This window comes from Phasianus colchicus, chromosome 8, assembly GCF_987193195.1.
Source record: "Phasianus colchicus chromosome 8, bPhaCol1.hap1.1, whole genome shotgun sequence".
Classification (NCBI taxonomy): domain Eukaryota; kingdom Metazoa; phylum Chordata; class Aves; order Galliformes; family Phasianidae; genus Phasianus; species Phasianus colchicus.
Window position 1 is genome coordinate 13,018,446 of NC_143443.1, and position 16,598 is coordinate 13,035,043.

Consider the following 16,598-nt stretch of genomic DNA (forward strand, 5'->3'; position numbering starts at 1 on the left):
CTTGTGTCACACTATCCTGCTCTTCTCTGTCACACACAGCTTACTTTTCCTCTTTCACAATCATTTGCACAGCAATACTTTTCCTTCTGTGTCACAAGCACAAAGCTTCCTTTCCTCCACCGCCACTTGCGGAACAACTCCTTACTTCCTGGGGCACAGACAGTAACCCTTCTGTGCCTAGAGACTACACTCTATCTTTCCTTCTAGTACACACTTTATGCTAATCCTACTAAGAACACATCACTGTCTTCTCATTCTTGGGTTATCCAAATATTAACTTTCATCTTATCAGTAAAGCAGTACAAAATACCATGGTGAAAAAGAAAGGTATACAACTAATATTTTTTTTGTTTTGGAAAAAAAAAAAAATTAAAAAAAAGTGAGAAATAGTCACAACTTCCTCATGAATTTAGAGGAAAAGTAGTATGTTGTTATTCTACTATTTTCTCCATTATTTTGTTTTCCTTTCATTGCCTCTATTTTCAGTGATAAAATTGAAAATAGAGGGAGACAGGAGAAGGAGAAAAGAACAGGAAAGTAGAGGTGAAACAGAACTTGAATGCAAACTTTCCAAAGTTCACAAACTTTGTCATTCAAACAGTTTCAGTTTACATACCTTACAAATGAAAGACTTTTTGCAAAATAAAGAAGTTCAGAAAATGTTTTAGGTTAAAAGCTGCCCCTCCACCACTTTGAATTTTTAAATTAGAGCCAGCTGAAAATGACCACTTACAACCAAATCCACCAAGGCAGACCAGTTACTGCAACAAAGCAGAGTGAGAAGGCAAAAGAACAGCAATAAAAACTGCCAGGCTTCATCTATACAGCAAATCATTTAGTCAGCTTAGCTTTAAACTTTATATCAAACCACAGATACCTGCTTAACCAGAGCTTAAGTGCCTCTTGCAGCTAAGAGAGCTCTGTCCTGAGCCCATCCCCTGGGCAGCTGCAGCTAGACAAGAGCTGAAGAGGTTTGGGAGTCATTACCCTGATTTGATTTCTTCTTTGCACAGCAGGACTGCATTTGGTGATGATTTTGGCTTGAAATGATCTTGTTTATTTCTTTGACCTGCCTATTTCCAACCCAGTGCCACAGCATGCCCTCCAAACAGAGCTCAGATAATTATATGTTAAGCCTGAGCCTTCATTGAAAACCCATGTTTAGAACCATCACTCCAAATTGGCTTTGCTAGCTATTGCAGCAGCATACCTTTGACAGTGTTTGTTTGACAATGTATCCTTGGTTAGCTACAAACAAATTCCTTGTAACAGGAATGCTGTGTGATACTTCAGTGCTCCTGCATCTGTAATGTGCCTTGACAACCTGTATGGTGCATCTGAAGTGTGAGACAATGCATTTGTGGCTGCAGCTTGTGGCATTAGTTCCTGGCTGGTACGACAGTGGTTGATTGAACTGAATTCAGGGTGGAAAACCATCACATCTTTTTGAATGGAGACAGTAATTATGGCAATCATATCACTTCAGCATTTTTCTTTCCCACATATAGTTTATTCCCTTCAAATCCTGCTTTGGAATAGCAAGATTCCAGATATAAGAATTCCAGCTTTGTATGTTTTCTCCTTTCCAGTGGCACATTACGCATCCGCCACTATTCTTCACTTCTGCTGTCACTTTTATGGCAGTGCTTTCCTTTTTCTTCTCTTCAGTCATGTGGAGGCTGATCCTCCATGTCACAAGCATCCTGACCCATCCTTTATGTGGTTCCTCTTTCCTATGTACAGTCCTGGATTACGTGGTTAAGAGAAAAAAATGATATTACCTACAAAATGTAAGTGATGTAAAACAGTGTCATTTTTACTCTTACTATTTTTATTTCCATTAACCACCAAAACCAGTCTGGACTGAATAATTAAACAGTGCTTTGTGTCACAGATTTCTGTGCTGAACATAACCCATTAACCCCATAAGAGCAAGGTCCTTGAATTCTGAATAATTCTGAGAGTAAACTGTGATGAATCAGGGCTGAGATAAGAACCAGACATCTTACACAAAAATCCAGATCATGTTCTTGGCACTCAAGATTTACTCTGTGTTGCAACCAGTTTCTGCTCTTCTTTTTCTGTCTTCAACCATTCAACGGAATCCCATGGGAAATGCAGAAAAACTTTACTTGAAGAACAGTTTGTTGTAGTTCTTTCTATTATTTTCTAAATTTCTCTTTTTCTAGCCACAGAAAATATTTGTATGTAAAAAGGACCTTACCATTATAAGGTCTTATCTGTTCATATTGCTTATTCTGTACTTGAAATTGTCATAAATTTCACTCTGGTATTTTTTTTTCTTCTTTTTTTTTTTTTTCTTTCCCTGTCAAATAGAGGCTTGTTAGCTGTAACTAGTCTCAGACATGCTTCTCTGACATGGATGCAGATGAGCTCTGACATGGTTCAGTGATCTCAATCAGCAGCAATATTCTTGGCACCAATACAAGTGTGCTGGCCTGTCCTTACCTAGCAGGCTGTGCAACACAACTGCTCTGTAAGCGAAGGAAGAGCAGGGCAGTCCTTTTACACCAGATGCTGGAAGCAAAAGACTGATATTTTTTTAACATGAAACAATGTGTTTTAAGGTCTTTTCCTGAACAGGTGCTTGGGAGGAAGAACAACAGCTCTACCCAGAGCTGCACAGCCCTGCATAAATGAAAGAGTTAATACCCAGCTGCAGTCTACCATGCATGCTGATGGGCGTATGTACCACCTTCCTTGTGGGAAAAAAAAAAAAAAAAAAAAAAAAAAGATTAAAAGAGACCAGCATTTAAACTGATCTCCTGCATAGAAGCAGCCATACCATTATTTTGCCCTATTATTTCTGTATCACCCCAATCTATTCTAGCTGAGTATGACCATCTCTTTCTGAAAGACAGCCAGCTCTGATTTAGGGACTCAGACTTATGGAGAACTTTAGCACATCCGCTAGTGGTCAATTACAAAGTTTAGTGAATTGTCTGCTTGGTGTTCTCACGACTACAAAACATGTACCAGCAGCATAAACCATGTGTGTAGCCCACAGTGTGATCAGGCCTGCGATCTGGGTAACAGCGGGAAGAAAAAGCCAAGTGCTGGGTGTGTTGATTCAGGAAACAGAGACTTCCAAGCTCAGTGAAGTGAAGGCTGCTGGGACTCAGAAGAACCAACGCCAGGCTTGGTGCAGTGCTGCTCAGGGCTGGAAAGCTGTTGAAGAAAACTGAGAAAAGTAGGAAAAGATTTAAAAGATAACATTGTGAGAAAAGCCATGGATATACTCAGAAAATACATCCACTGTCTGATAAACAAGGCTGCATATAATCAGGTAATATTAGTAATGCTGTGTTAGCTGGGAGTGTGTGCTAATCGATCCTTAGCAATTGATTCTGAGACATATTCCAGAACATAGTACATTAATATTGAGCTTTGATTTTATCACAACAGCATAATTACTGCAAGGGACAGAATACTGATCACAGGTAAAAGAGGAAAAGGAAAGTACTGTTTTTCAGGTCACAAATAGACCTACACTTTCTTATAGTATTTTTAACTGAAGATCATTTGAGCAAATAATAACCTAACTCTTTACAGGCCAGTATACAACCACAGCTGTGTGCTCAGATGCACCAATGAGTGCAGGACTGAGCAGTAAAGAAATGAGTGGCCTCTGTTTCCTCAAGACAATTTTGCATTACTATAATCCAAAGATAAGTCACTTACGTTGCCTGACATGAAATTGATGAGTGCGCAGGTAAAATCTTTCAGGGAAGTTTAGAGACCTCTGCAAAATGTAGAGGCACACTTTTTGCCTTTCTCCTTCTCAGTGTCTCCTTTTCTACTCCCAGTGAAGAAATAACAATTTAGTTCTGACTAATATACAAAAAGTCTCCTATGACCAGAATGGCAAACTTATAATGAGGCGTTTCATGCCCTGGACAAGAGGACGGGTGTCACACTGTGTCTGCTGCCACCACTGATGTCACGTCGAAGAGCCTGGTGTTGGCAGGTTGTTCAGCAGGCAAGGATGTCATGGATGCACACAGGCTGCATCTTCACATATGGTGATGCAGCATATGCTTGTGGAGGGGCTGGGACTGCTGAGAGCCCTGTGCTGTACACTGCCTGCCACAGCAATGAGTGTTTCTCAAGGACCAAGTCACAGGCTGGGTGAGCTGTGGGTTGGCTGTTCTCAGAAAGCCATCAGTAAACATGCTGCAGTGTTGGAGAGGAATCGCAGCGCAGTCAGTCTGTTATCAAAGTATTAGAGGCTAAACCACACTACCCCCAACCTTAAGGACTGCAGATAATGCGCAGCTATGAAGTTTTATCTGCGTTCAAGCACATATTTTTTATGCAGATAAAGCGATGTCACAGATGTTCTTCACTAGAACAGCTCTGCCTTGCTAATCCTGCCCTGCCCGGGCTTCTTCCACCCCGGCCCCGCTGCCGTGCTCTGCCAGGAGAGGGAGCCGGCAGTCTGAGATTCAGCGGCCTTTGATGTTCCCTGCTCGCAGAGCATGAGGATGTCACGCCTGTCCAACACCAGCACCGGCTTTCCTGCTCCTCTGGGTGCATGTTCAGGAGGCCAGTGGTTTTGCATGGAAGCCATGTATTGTGGAAGGACTTCAGGTCTTGCTGGCTCCCAGAGTGCTCTGATGCTCCAAGCTGTGCTTTGAGATCCTCATGTGCTTTTCCATCCTGCTTGCTCAGATGAACTCCAATGGGAGTCTGGGCTCGATGGAAACAAAGTGAAGTCTAGAGGTTCTGGCATCACACTGTATGTGCAAACCCACTAAAACACAACCACTGCTAGAGGAGGGAGTGGCAATCAGCAGAGGCACAGCAAACCAGGCTACAGCTGGGAGGGAGAAAGCTTTGTTCAAGGTTACCAGGTGGCACACAGATGTCTAACAACATTTCTTTTAACTGAGAAACACACCAGCCTTCTTCCCCCTGCAGTATATGTGTTTCATTTTGAACAAGTAACTGTCAGCTGGAGAAAGTTATTAGAAAATGCTAAGTCTGAGTTCCAGCACTTGCAACAGCAGCAGAATTACCTGTTTCCTATTCTGCCCAGACTTTCTTTTTCCTTTCTTAGACACTGTTGGCCTCATGTCAAGTTTTGCTAAAGTTATGTATCAGAAGGGGAATAAGTGGGGCTCCAAGCTTGTTTAAAGCACAGAAAACGGAGTTGAGACAAAGCTGGCACAGATACCGATGCACTTATTATCTAGGTTCTGGATGTGGTTGGGACCGCTAGTAAGAAAACAGGAAATAAGTGAAAAAACAGTCCTTAAAAATGTGAAAAACAGCCAATTCTACAGGGCTGCACTCTGTGCTCAGATGTCTGCATGTACTGATAAAAAGTGCACGTGAAGAGAAAGCTCTGAGTCATTATCAAAGGCCCTTTCTGTGTTATTTTCATTTCAGTTTACTGCAAGTGCCGGAGTCAGACAAGAAAAGGAGGACAATTCTTTCACCAATGAAATGTGATCACTGACCAGCTTGTCCTCTTCTTCTTCAAGGCTATGGGTAGAGAACAGTGCTTCCCTCACTTTTTTTACCAGATTTGAAATTAAGAACAAATAAACTTGGTGAAAATTTAGAGGGAAATATGGCTTGATTTAAATCATTTGTAAGCTGGAGGAAGAGCTCCTCAGTCATTGCTGAGCTCTATTAGTCAGGAGGTGCCTAGGAGCCAGGCAAGGGAATGGACTTGCTGAGTGGCAAAACTATGTGAACAACTGCTGGGACCACTGAGAAGTGAGAGCAGCAAGGGAGGCTCATTCATAAGCAGTGCATTTCATTACCCTGTAATGCGTCAGAAGAACCCCGTGCTCTCACGAGGCCATCAGCCTACCCATCCCTGGCCTTGGGACAGCAGCTGCTCCCAGAAGCACAAGCGGCCATCAGAGTACAGGAGATGTTCAGTGACCATCTCCCTGCATTTATGGCTGTTACCATTTCTGTCCTTACAGAAATCTCAGACTGATCAAGCAGTGTGGTTTTACATGCATGTGGTCGCCATTTCCCATCTCTGAACCAGCCAGCACATTATTATACATATAAAAACCTCAGTGGCAGCATCAGCCCCAAGAGGCTATTTACTTCCACAGGCATGAACTAATTCCTGCAAAGGAGCTCAAGCCAAATCCTGCAGAGACCAGTGGGAATCTCTCCAGGCTCTTGCAAAGGCTGCTTTGCACACTAGAGAAATGGTTGGTGCTTGGTCATATTTATCACCGTGTCAGGTAAAACATGTTGTCAGTTAACACCTTCTCTAACACAACGTATATTTTCTAAGGCTGAAAGAAGGTGAGCTTTTTTTCTTTTTTTCTTTTTTTCTTTTTTTTAACCTTCTTTTATTTTTCAACCAGTTATCCTGATTTACTTCTAAAATCACACAGTAAGCCACATGTATGTTCATGGAGTGGCCAGGAATCAAGTATTACCTTCTCATGTATAAACTGATCCTAAGGTATCCATCAAGCTGTTACAGTCCTATCTGCAGAAGACATGCCTGATTTCAGAAAACTGGAAAAACATAAAGGAAGCTAAGGCAGAGTACCATTCACTTCCCTTACTTGCTGTAGAAGACAGTTGATGAGTGAGTTTATTATCTGTAGGAAGAATGAGTCAGCCAATACATGCTTTCAAGGTTTGCAAGTGCCTCAGTGTAACTTGTTCATTTAATTTGGATCTATACATCTCATGAGAAGGGCAGAAGATTTTCACTTTCAAGGCCTTATTCAGCCATAAACAGTGTATCCTGTTAAATAAGAGCAGGTCTGTGAATTTCATTTTATTTGGTGACAGGTACAATAGGCATATATATATCACTCTTTCAGAAACTGCTATTAAAGGGTGCATGTTTCGTGAAAAAAAAAGCAACCCAGTATGTTCATGCATAAGATCTTTTATGAAATAAAATTCAGAGTTTGTAGAATCTGTGCATAAAAAATATCACTTTGCTCATAGTCATATGCTAAGAGTATGAGGCAAAAGTATAAGCTCCCTGTGAATAGAACCAGTCACACCTGGAAAATTAGGATGGATTTTGTCCAAATGTTCACTCCAACAAAGTCAGTAGGAGTTTTTCTATGGCCTCAATTGAGCCAAATTTTCTCCTAGATTTTTTACTATGATAAAAGTTGTACAATTTGGTCACCAAGGTCATTAAAATAATATAATCCCTATTGTGTTCCATGACAAGGAAAAAGCATTTACAAAGGTACTGTTATCTAAATGAGTGTAATTATGGTAGCAATTCCCAAAGTAGTATTGCAAATGCATTTCCAGTTCCAGTTTCTCCATTTTTGCCAGTGTTCATTACAGCAGTGATATGCTTGTGTCTAAATCTTGTTGATGTCCTTCCAGAGGGCACTAAAAACCCTAAAGTAAAGAAAAATTCAGTTGGTGATTCTGACTGGCTGCTGAACTGCCACCTTTTGAGCCCTGTCCCTCAGCTCATAATCTATAATGTTTGCTCATAAATTACAAAGACTGCTCCCTCTTTGTTTATACTCATCCACTCAAAGTTTGCCTAACTGAAAGGGGAAATAGGAAAAAACTAACTTGGATGATATTTTGGTAACATGTCCATGAGAGCTGCCAGCACCTGCCAAAGCCCTGTCATGTTTTCAGTCCTTGGGAAAAATGCTGCCAGGGCAAAGCTGCCTTGTGGGGCTGGTGATGGCTTTGGAGGGCTCTGGGGACAGTGCCTGGGGCTTGTACCCAATCTGGGGCCAGAGGGAATGCTCCTCCTGAAGGTGCACAGCTCAGGGTCCCAAAGGTGTCTTAAGGCACTGATGGAACCTACTGACAACTGATCTTTCCTTTTCCAGCTTGCAAGAAAAGGATGAGGCACAGCACTGAATTATGGCAGTGAAAGATTCAAGCTGAAAATCTCCAAAGTTGCCAAAGACTCACACAGAATGAGAAGAGTGCTTAACTGTTTCCTCAGGGTGATGAAGCCAGATAGAGGTAAATGAAATTAAATATTCTCTTTAAAATCTAGGCTACAAATGAGAACCCTGACCACAGGACCCGCTTATTTTTAACCTTGTGATAGCACTGTAAGAGATTCCCTGTCCTGCAGCCATGGGCAGCTCGGTATGGTGGCGGCTTTTCTTAGATTTTTCACAATAACAAGTGACTGGAACATTGATAGGTGATTTCAGAGTGACAGCTCCAGAGCTGAGGGGATAATGTGACCTCATGGCCCTTAGTCTTCCACAGAGGATGGCTGCTGGGAAGAAGGAGGCTGTGCTGGAGGTCCAGTGGTGAAACTCTTCTTTCATCTTCCCTGAAGATGCCTAGCATCTGAGTTTTTCTCTGCTCTGTTAAAGTCACCTCCTCTCTGCTTCTTAACTAATCTCTCAGATGCTATCTGAGCAAGAAAGTGCTATTGCTCTTTGGACAAGAAAACCATAAAACAGCCCAGTGTATTTATTCTCTTCCTTCTAGTATGTCAGTCCTTTGACTAATGATGACAAGATTTCTATTCTTGCTGAGTTGCTGGCTTCTTCAAAAGTACTACCAAATAAATACATCAGTTTGGAAGATAATTTCTTATGTCTGTCTGGCAAATTGCAGTGACACAGTCAACTCATTTCTCATATGCCTTTATCAGAGAGCTACCAGATTAAAGACTAAATGAACAGCAACTACTTTGATTAGATATCAGATTAAAGAGCAAATGAACAATACTTACTTGGATTTGAAATGGTTGCTGAGTTCACTGTGATTTTCTATCTCCTCATTAGTCCCCAGAACTATCCAGTCACAACACAACATGTTGTAAAAAGACTCTGTCTGTCTCCTAGAAGAAAACCTTCAAGTAATAACATGCCATTTAAATGCATCTTTCAATTGCTGGCAGTGCCTCAAATAGATAATTGCTTTGGACTTTCAGAAACCCAGAAACCATGCAGTCCAGTGTTTCTTACTGATGTTCCCAAAGTATTAAAACCATCCAACATTAACATATTGTGATTTGATAACCTCTTTTGTAGTAAATCAAAGCAGGACTTTCTATTTTCCTAACAGATTGTTTCTTGATTTTTAGTACATTGAGTGTATATAATATGCAAAATAATACATGTTTACAGCATGAGCTGGGATGCAAAGCAATGTCAACATGCCCACATTCATATAACACTGTCCACGTGTATGGCGATTTGCTTCTGAAAATTAATTGACTGTACAATTTATAAGGTCATACCATAAAGATTTGCAATGAAGCCTCCATCTTATAAAGCCTTATGAAAGAGCTGAAGTTGTGGCACCAGTAGAGTATAGAAGACAGTGCTGAGGCCCTAAGATTCTCCACAACATGGGTTTAGCAACTTGTGATGCCTGTGTAAGTGGATAATACATAAGACAAGCATATGTGTAAGACTTTACAGAACAGAGGGATGCGGCATGTTTTAGCAGTATATGGGGGCCCAAATCTCACAATGGCTAGCTTTGGTTGCTATAAAAATAATTATGCTAGAATTGATGCCTGATAGATTACATCATTTTTAGTGATAGATAATCTGATCAGTTCTATGAGAAGGAAGGAAAATTTGATGGGACGTATAATCTGCTGGGACAGCAGGAACTTTGTCATTACTCGTGTACGTAGGAAACAAGAAAGCAGGAAAATATAGAGCTTCAAGCACGTACTAAAAAGATCACTATGCAGAAATATTCTCTGAACACAAAAATCAAAAGGTTCATAACAGGGAGAGGCAGCACTTGCTCTGCAGTGACAGCTTCATGTTTATTTATCCTGGAATAAAATAAAAAGAGGATACTGAAGTAAAGACAAGATAATTTTATTCCCAGATCAAATAAAGGAATACAGAGTGTGTTCTCATCAAAGTGATTACTTTAGGGGGAACTAATACAACCAATGTTATTAAATGAAACAACTTTTTTATAGGGCATCTCACATTAAGGATTTTAGTGTAAGTAATATTTCTGTCAGGCAAAGTGAGGTAAGACAAAACATCTTGTAGAATATACAAAGAAGACCTTCAAGAAGCCTCTAAGTAACAAGACATGAATATGAACCATTATGAGAATGTGTAGAGGATGGCACTCTACCACAGAGTGTATGCCTTTATGCATCTTTATAGAAGTATTCCTTAATAATCACATACTTGTCAAAATGCTTTCTATTTACTATTATTTTTTTGCAGCAAATTATCTCTTTGTGTAGAAGTCCTCAGAAACAAGGATGTCAGGAGCAAAAGCAACAACTGTCCTTTTCATTAGTCATTTAAAATCTTTTATTTCAAATTAGCTTTTAGTTGTTGGTATATGTAGAGCTAAAGGAGGCTGAAGGGAGGTCTCATAGCAGCCTGATGCTCCCCTCAGGGAGTGGGGCACTGAGCTCTGCTCTCTGGTGACAGTGACAAGGCCCGAGGGAATGGCATGGAGCTGCATCAGGGGACAGTTCTGCACCAGAGGGCAGTGGGCATGGAACGGGCTGCCCAGGGCAGTGGGCATGGCACTGAGCTGCTGAAGTTCAAGAAGATTTGGACAACACTCTCAGAAATACAATTTGATTTTTGGGTTGTACTGTGTGGAGCAAAGAGTTGGAATTGTGGTCAACGATCCTCACCCCTTCCAACTCAGGATATTCTATGATTCTAACATAACATGCTGCTCAGCAGAGACGCATGGGACAAATCCTCAGCTCTGTAGGAAGCTCGTGTTTGCTTCACTGCAAACACGAGGGATTTGTGCGTCTCTCCTTCCATCATGCTGGAAGCCTTAGGAGGCAACCTTTGCCATGCCAGGCACTAGGTGCAGCCCAGGAAGTTAGTTTGTACAGACACCTTGCTGAATACACATACACACTTAAGCACTGACAACCAGAGGTAAGCAATGTGGACCTACTGTATTTTTCTGTATTCTGAAATGGGCATCCGTATATCATCATCCCAACTGAAGAATTACAGCTACACTTTATTATCCTAGAATCTAAGAGATCTCAAGGGGTAATTATTTATAAAATGATTAAACCATTTTGCCTCAGGTGCTGAGTTCTGGAAAGCCATGTCTACTCTCAGGGTCACGAAAGTTAGAGACGAAAAAGCCTGACTGTATCATCATGTACTGTTCCCTCCAGTGCCTTTGCCAGTAATTTATCAAATCTGTATTTATCTTAGTATTTCTATATGGCTCCCATTGCACCACTTTGCAATATTCAATTCCTTTATTCACACAAGGGCCCTATCTGCTATATGCTACATCACATCTGATGCAGTCCTGAAGAGAAGGCTCATGGAAACAGAAAATGACAGAAATGCAGTGCCTTCCCTTATTTGCTCACTAAGCTGTGATGCTATAATCTGATGGGGCTTCTGTCTCTCCCATGGGAGAGTGAAATCAGTGAGAGAATAGGGTGGGGACTGAGCTTGTTCTTTACAGGTGTAAAGAGATCAGAATTGTTTGGTGTTTTCTGCAATAGTCAGGTCTTTGCAGGAATTACAGAATTTCCACTGTATCTCATGGCAAGTTTTTGGTTGAGGTTTCATGACTTCTACTGTTCGGGAAGTTTGGATGTGAAATGAAGGCGTGTTTTCTTTTGTGCAGGGATGTTCTTTTGTTTTGTTTTGTTTAAGTAAGGTCTGCTTGTTTTTATATTTTAACAATTTTTTGTTTGTTTGTTTTCTTCAATTCCTTTGAGGTCTTGGTAAAAGGTACTAAAAGAGAAAATAAAAATCTAAAAAGAATCCAACCTTTCTGTTTCTCCTTTCATTGAGCAATTTTTCTAAACCTTAAATCCTCACAATAAAAAAAATAATACAAACCACAAGTGTTTAAATGCCACTGTTCAGATCCAAGAGACCTCTTCTCCAACTCAACCCTTCCTGGAGAAGAGATTTTTAATTCAGGTGTTTCCCAAAACACTGGATAACTCCAGAGAAAGGCTGTTTGGGTTTGGCACAGAATCAAGAGCAAATATGCCAGTACTTGCCTTTGCTCTCTGTAATTCTCCCATCTAAAGAAGCACAGCACATGCTAATAGCTATTTCTGTTTATTATGACTTGTAAATGTCAAAGAAGGACACGGGCAAGTGACATATGGGAGAACAGGACTCTAGAATTCTACTTCCCCAGCAGACTTTAAAGATAAAAACACTGTCCAACAATAACGAAGGATATATTTCATATGGAGAATAGATACATTGTAGACCTAAACACATCTCATTATTTAACTTAGAATTCCATAGGTTTTTAATCCCAAAGTATGCTGTCTTCAATTGCAGTATTTGCAGGTAATGTAAAAACCTTCTGAAATAAAGGACTGTTTCTGGCTTGAGCGGCTTAGCAGTCATTTGCACAAACCATCAGTGAAAGTGTAATGGGATAATAAAAAGAATATGAGAAAGTCTGTTGGGACTTTCAAAAAATTTAGAAAGTGACATACAAATACAAAAAAATGAGGTGCGAATGCTGACATTTTCATGTACAAGAGATGCTCTGAAATCAATGCCTCCCTTATAATGTTGGCTCACAATACCAGAGGCAGATATTGGTGGTACAGCAGTATAGGTTGAACCCTCCCACCAACAGTCCACTACATGTTGTTACCGTGTGATGGATGGCAGCAGAGGGGTAGTCTGACAGAATAACATTTGTCATGGAAGTGTGTGTGAAGCAATGGCGTGGAATTGAATTCCTCCATGAGGAAAAAGGTGGCACCTATTGACATTCATCGGCACTTGCTGAACATTTCTGGAGACCAAACAGTGGATGTAAGCACAGCGAGTTGGTGGGTGGTGCGTTTCACCAGCGTGATGGTGACAGTGGGTCACCTGCAGTGCTGCAGATTTACAGGCTCTCATTCATCATTGGTGAAAATGTATAGCTACTGGTGGTGACTGTGTTGAAAAATAGTGTTTTGTGGCTAAGAATTTCATCTATAGATAGTGTTATTGTGCTCTTTGTATCTGTTGTACTTTCCATGGAAATAATTTTGAGGCATTACTTTCAGAGCAACTTACACTCCCAAATTCTTTCCCTGTCAATTTAATAGTAATGCAAATTTTGAATAATACACTGCAAAGGCTGTGACTTGTTTCAGGCATTTTCTCAACAGTTCTAACTCAGACTGGAGGCCATGACCGTCAGCTAATGATTTTCATTTGCATTGCAGGCACTTTTCAGAGTTCTGGCAGTACAAAACAGACCTGAAGTGTTTGTAAAATACAGTTTACATATGGATTGTAGCAAAAGAGAAGTGAGTCCCAAAGACTTTAATGCTAAGGTTGATATGAATGTAAGTGTAGCAAAAAGACAGCTTTCTCATAACAGCCCCTATAATTTCTCTTTGTGAGTCATAAGAGAAAACAATCATTCATTTTTATCTTAGAACCACACAAAAAAGTTTTTGGACAGAAAAAAGCATAAATTCAGTGTTTTGCCATTTGCCTTTTCTTTTAGTTTTTATGCATGGCAATGTACGTCTTCCTATTATTAAGATGTGGAAAAGTTAAAAAAAAAAAATCATTCCAGTGATGAGTCTTTTTCTTGTTCTAAAACACAAATGCCAATTTCAATAGCAGTCCATCAGCTGTACTGTTCTATCACTTAGTGCAACAAGTATTTCTGTGGATACTGAAACTTTCCCAGATGTGTATGTCTAGAGAAGTGGAAGAGGGCAGAAGTTCATCTGACATGAATAGACACTCTTGTAAACTCTGTATTAAGGACTTGCAAAGCATGTCAAAGGTTTTATTGGAAATAAATATACCAAAGGTGTATTTCAAAAATCCCTAGTATCACATATCCATCTCACATCTTGTATTCTATTTACGCTTCGATTTAATCATGGCAAATGAAACTGGATAAAACTCTTCTTACTAGCTTTGTTTTTTCACACAGATTATTTAATCTACTTTTATCATGGAAAAACTTGATGGAATAGACCCAAAATTACAGACTACCAAATACTCGGTGTAAGTATCTTAATGCCAAACAGAAAACTGATGAAAGACTTTCTTATTGCCTTAAGGACAATTTTCTTATAGCTTCCTTTTTAAAATTAATTCCTCAGTCTAGGCAAAGACCGTAAAAATAAAAATGAAATAATATTTAGAGTTTGTAAAGTTTTTGCATTTAAAATATGCAAATACATTAGCTTTGTCAGTACTTCAAGATGCTTGGAAACTGAGTTACATAAGAAACTAGACATCTAGTCTGCAATGAAAATATATAAGATCATGATGTGGTTTTAATGGACCCCAGTAAATCATTATATTAATGCTATTGTGTGAATGCTTCACCTTAAAACCAGGTTACAGAAAACCCATTTCAAATTCAAAAACATATGCCTCAAACCCTTCAAATTTCAGAATATAGTTGTGCAAGACACTATAAAATCTGTAATATTAAGCACATATGACTTTTGGCTTCAGAGCCAATATGAAACTTGAAATAAATACTTGTAAAAATGTTATTCTTCAAAATTCAATATAGGAATTTTTAGGACTAAGAGGCTTTTATCATGTATGGATAGCAGTTTTAAAAATAATGGAAGAGAACACTTTCTTCCTGGAAGACCTTGAAGAGCCTTGGAACATGGGTCTGTGGGCACTTATACTGTTCATGAGGAAACACAATAGAAAACTATCTCCTTGGATGAAGCACACACATCTTTTGGGATTGCAGTTCTTCTGGGAGCTGCTGAATGCATGCCTTCCTCTGTAGCAGAATGGTTTAGAAGAGATTGCTGTTAGGAAAGACAGCATCGCTGCTTAGTAAATTTGCCTGAGATTACTATTAAGTAGCCATAAAAGAGAGTTAAAGAAATCAGTTTCTTATTTCTAATAGAAATAGAGGTATTTCTTCACAGTACTGCAGAAACGGGGAATATTCTCCATCAGAGGGGAGGTGGACAGCAAGGACAGATAACACTTCCTAGAATCACCTCAGCTGACTGTGCAGTTTGTGGCAGGGTTTTTCAGAGAATTAACTTGTCTGTGCAGACTAAAGAAGCTGCAAGCAGTAGAAAATAGAAGGGATTTTTTTACACTCAGAGATGCTGGTGACAATTCACACTTGAAACTGGAGAGAGAAACAGGTGGATGGAAAAGGAGCAGAACAAGGAGCAACAGGCAAACTGGAATGCAGGATGTTTCATGCAAACATGAGGAAAAACTTCTTTACATTGAGGGTGCCAGAGCACAGGAACAGGAACAGGCTGCCCAGGGAGGCTGTGGAATCTCCTCTGGAGATATTCAAAACCCACCTGGATGCTCTCCTGTGTGATTTACTGCAGGGAACTTGCTTTAATAGGGGGTTGGACTTGGTGATCTCCAGAGATCTCTTCCACCATCTATGATTCTGTTATTCCTTCAAAAGTATTTCCTGACATGTTTAAGCATGGTTTCAACAACATCAGGGCCAGGGGCACCAAAGCCATCCAAATTCTCACTGCAACCAGGCATTTGGTTTCAACATGTTCTGAAAATTCATTTGGGGAGTTTCTTACTGGGTTTAAGTCCATACTTGTCTATACCCAATGCAAATCCTAACCCATTTTACAACTGAGTCAATACGTTTCCTATGAGTGGTGAACTTGAACTCTGACCCATGTGAAAGAGACACTAGAAAGTGGGTGAGTTTTATCTTCATCAGTGCACCATGGTTTTTATCATGGTTCACTTACTAGCTTGACATGAGCATTTAAGAGCTGCTGCAGTTATTCTTTATCCTATACATGTGACGTTCTTTCCTATTGTTTTGCTGTGAATAACAGAGAAAGACATTAGTCAGGCTTTGCCTTCAACTTCCATAAGTTCAAAGGGGTCAATAAAAAATAATCAAAAGAAAAGAAAAAAGGAAAACCACAAGCAAATCTAATTATTCTTTTCTTTCTCCCAAATAGCCTTGCTGGCATTTGGATTGAAGAAAACTCTCCAATCCAAGAACGAGCTCATTATCAATTTCTTCCCACCATCAGCGTAGCACCAGGATTTCTTTTCCCAATGTACATTTTAAATGTTTTGTAGTTTCCATACACTCAGAGCAGAAGTATCATTTTCCACTCCCTTGCAAATATTAGAGTCAGTAGAAAGGAACTGACAGCAACAGTAGGACATAGGTATTTTCCCAGAGAATCCTAGGTTGGGAGTTGCTGGCTGAGTTTGCAGTGGGGATGCAGGCATTGGTTGATGTGAGCATCATGAGCTGAGAGCAGCTGCACTGCAGCAGTTGCAGGGCAAGGTGGAGCAAGGCAGACACAAAGGTAGCTCACAAGGTCCGAGGTGGGAACCTTAGCTCCACATGTGGGACAGAAGCAGCTCTTGGCCATGATCACTGTGCTGAAAATGAGGTGGATCTTGGTCACATGCTTTCATGTACCATTGGCTACCAAGCAGGTCAAGGCTAAGCTTTGTGCAAGTCAGAATGTTTATACTAGTAGATGGTATCACAGTATTGACCTTGATTTGTTATTCCCACTTGAGTCGCTGAAACAGCAAAGCAAGTGCTTGTCTTCAATCTTGGGAGTAAATAATACTAAAATACTGTTCAGGACTTGAAATAGTTACCAGTAGCAGTCTCATTTAAAGGCAGACTAGACTTTAAGCAGTTTTAATAGCTTTTTAGTAGGT

The 16,598-nt window shown here is 40.1% G+C and overlaps 1 long non-coding RNA gene across 1 annotated transcript in view; it reads right to left on the reverse strand.

The window, feature by feature from the left end:
• Nucleotides 1-8,717: 8,717 nt before the first annotated feature.
• Nucleotides 8,718-16,598, reverse strand: part of LOC116235064 (uncharacterized) — a 367,124-nt gene continuing 359,243 nt past the window's right edge. Inside the window, exon 6 of the long non-coding RNA XR_016468530.1 lies at nt 8,718-8,803. This is a non-coding gene — a long non-coding RNA (uncharacterized LOC116235064). The remainder of the gene's footprint in view (nt 8,804-16,598) is intronic.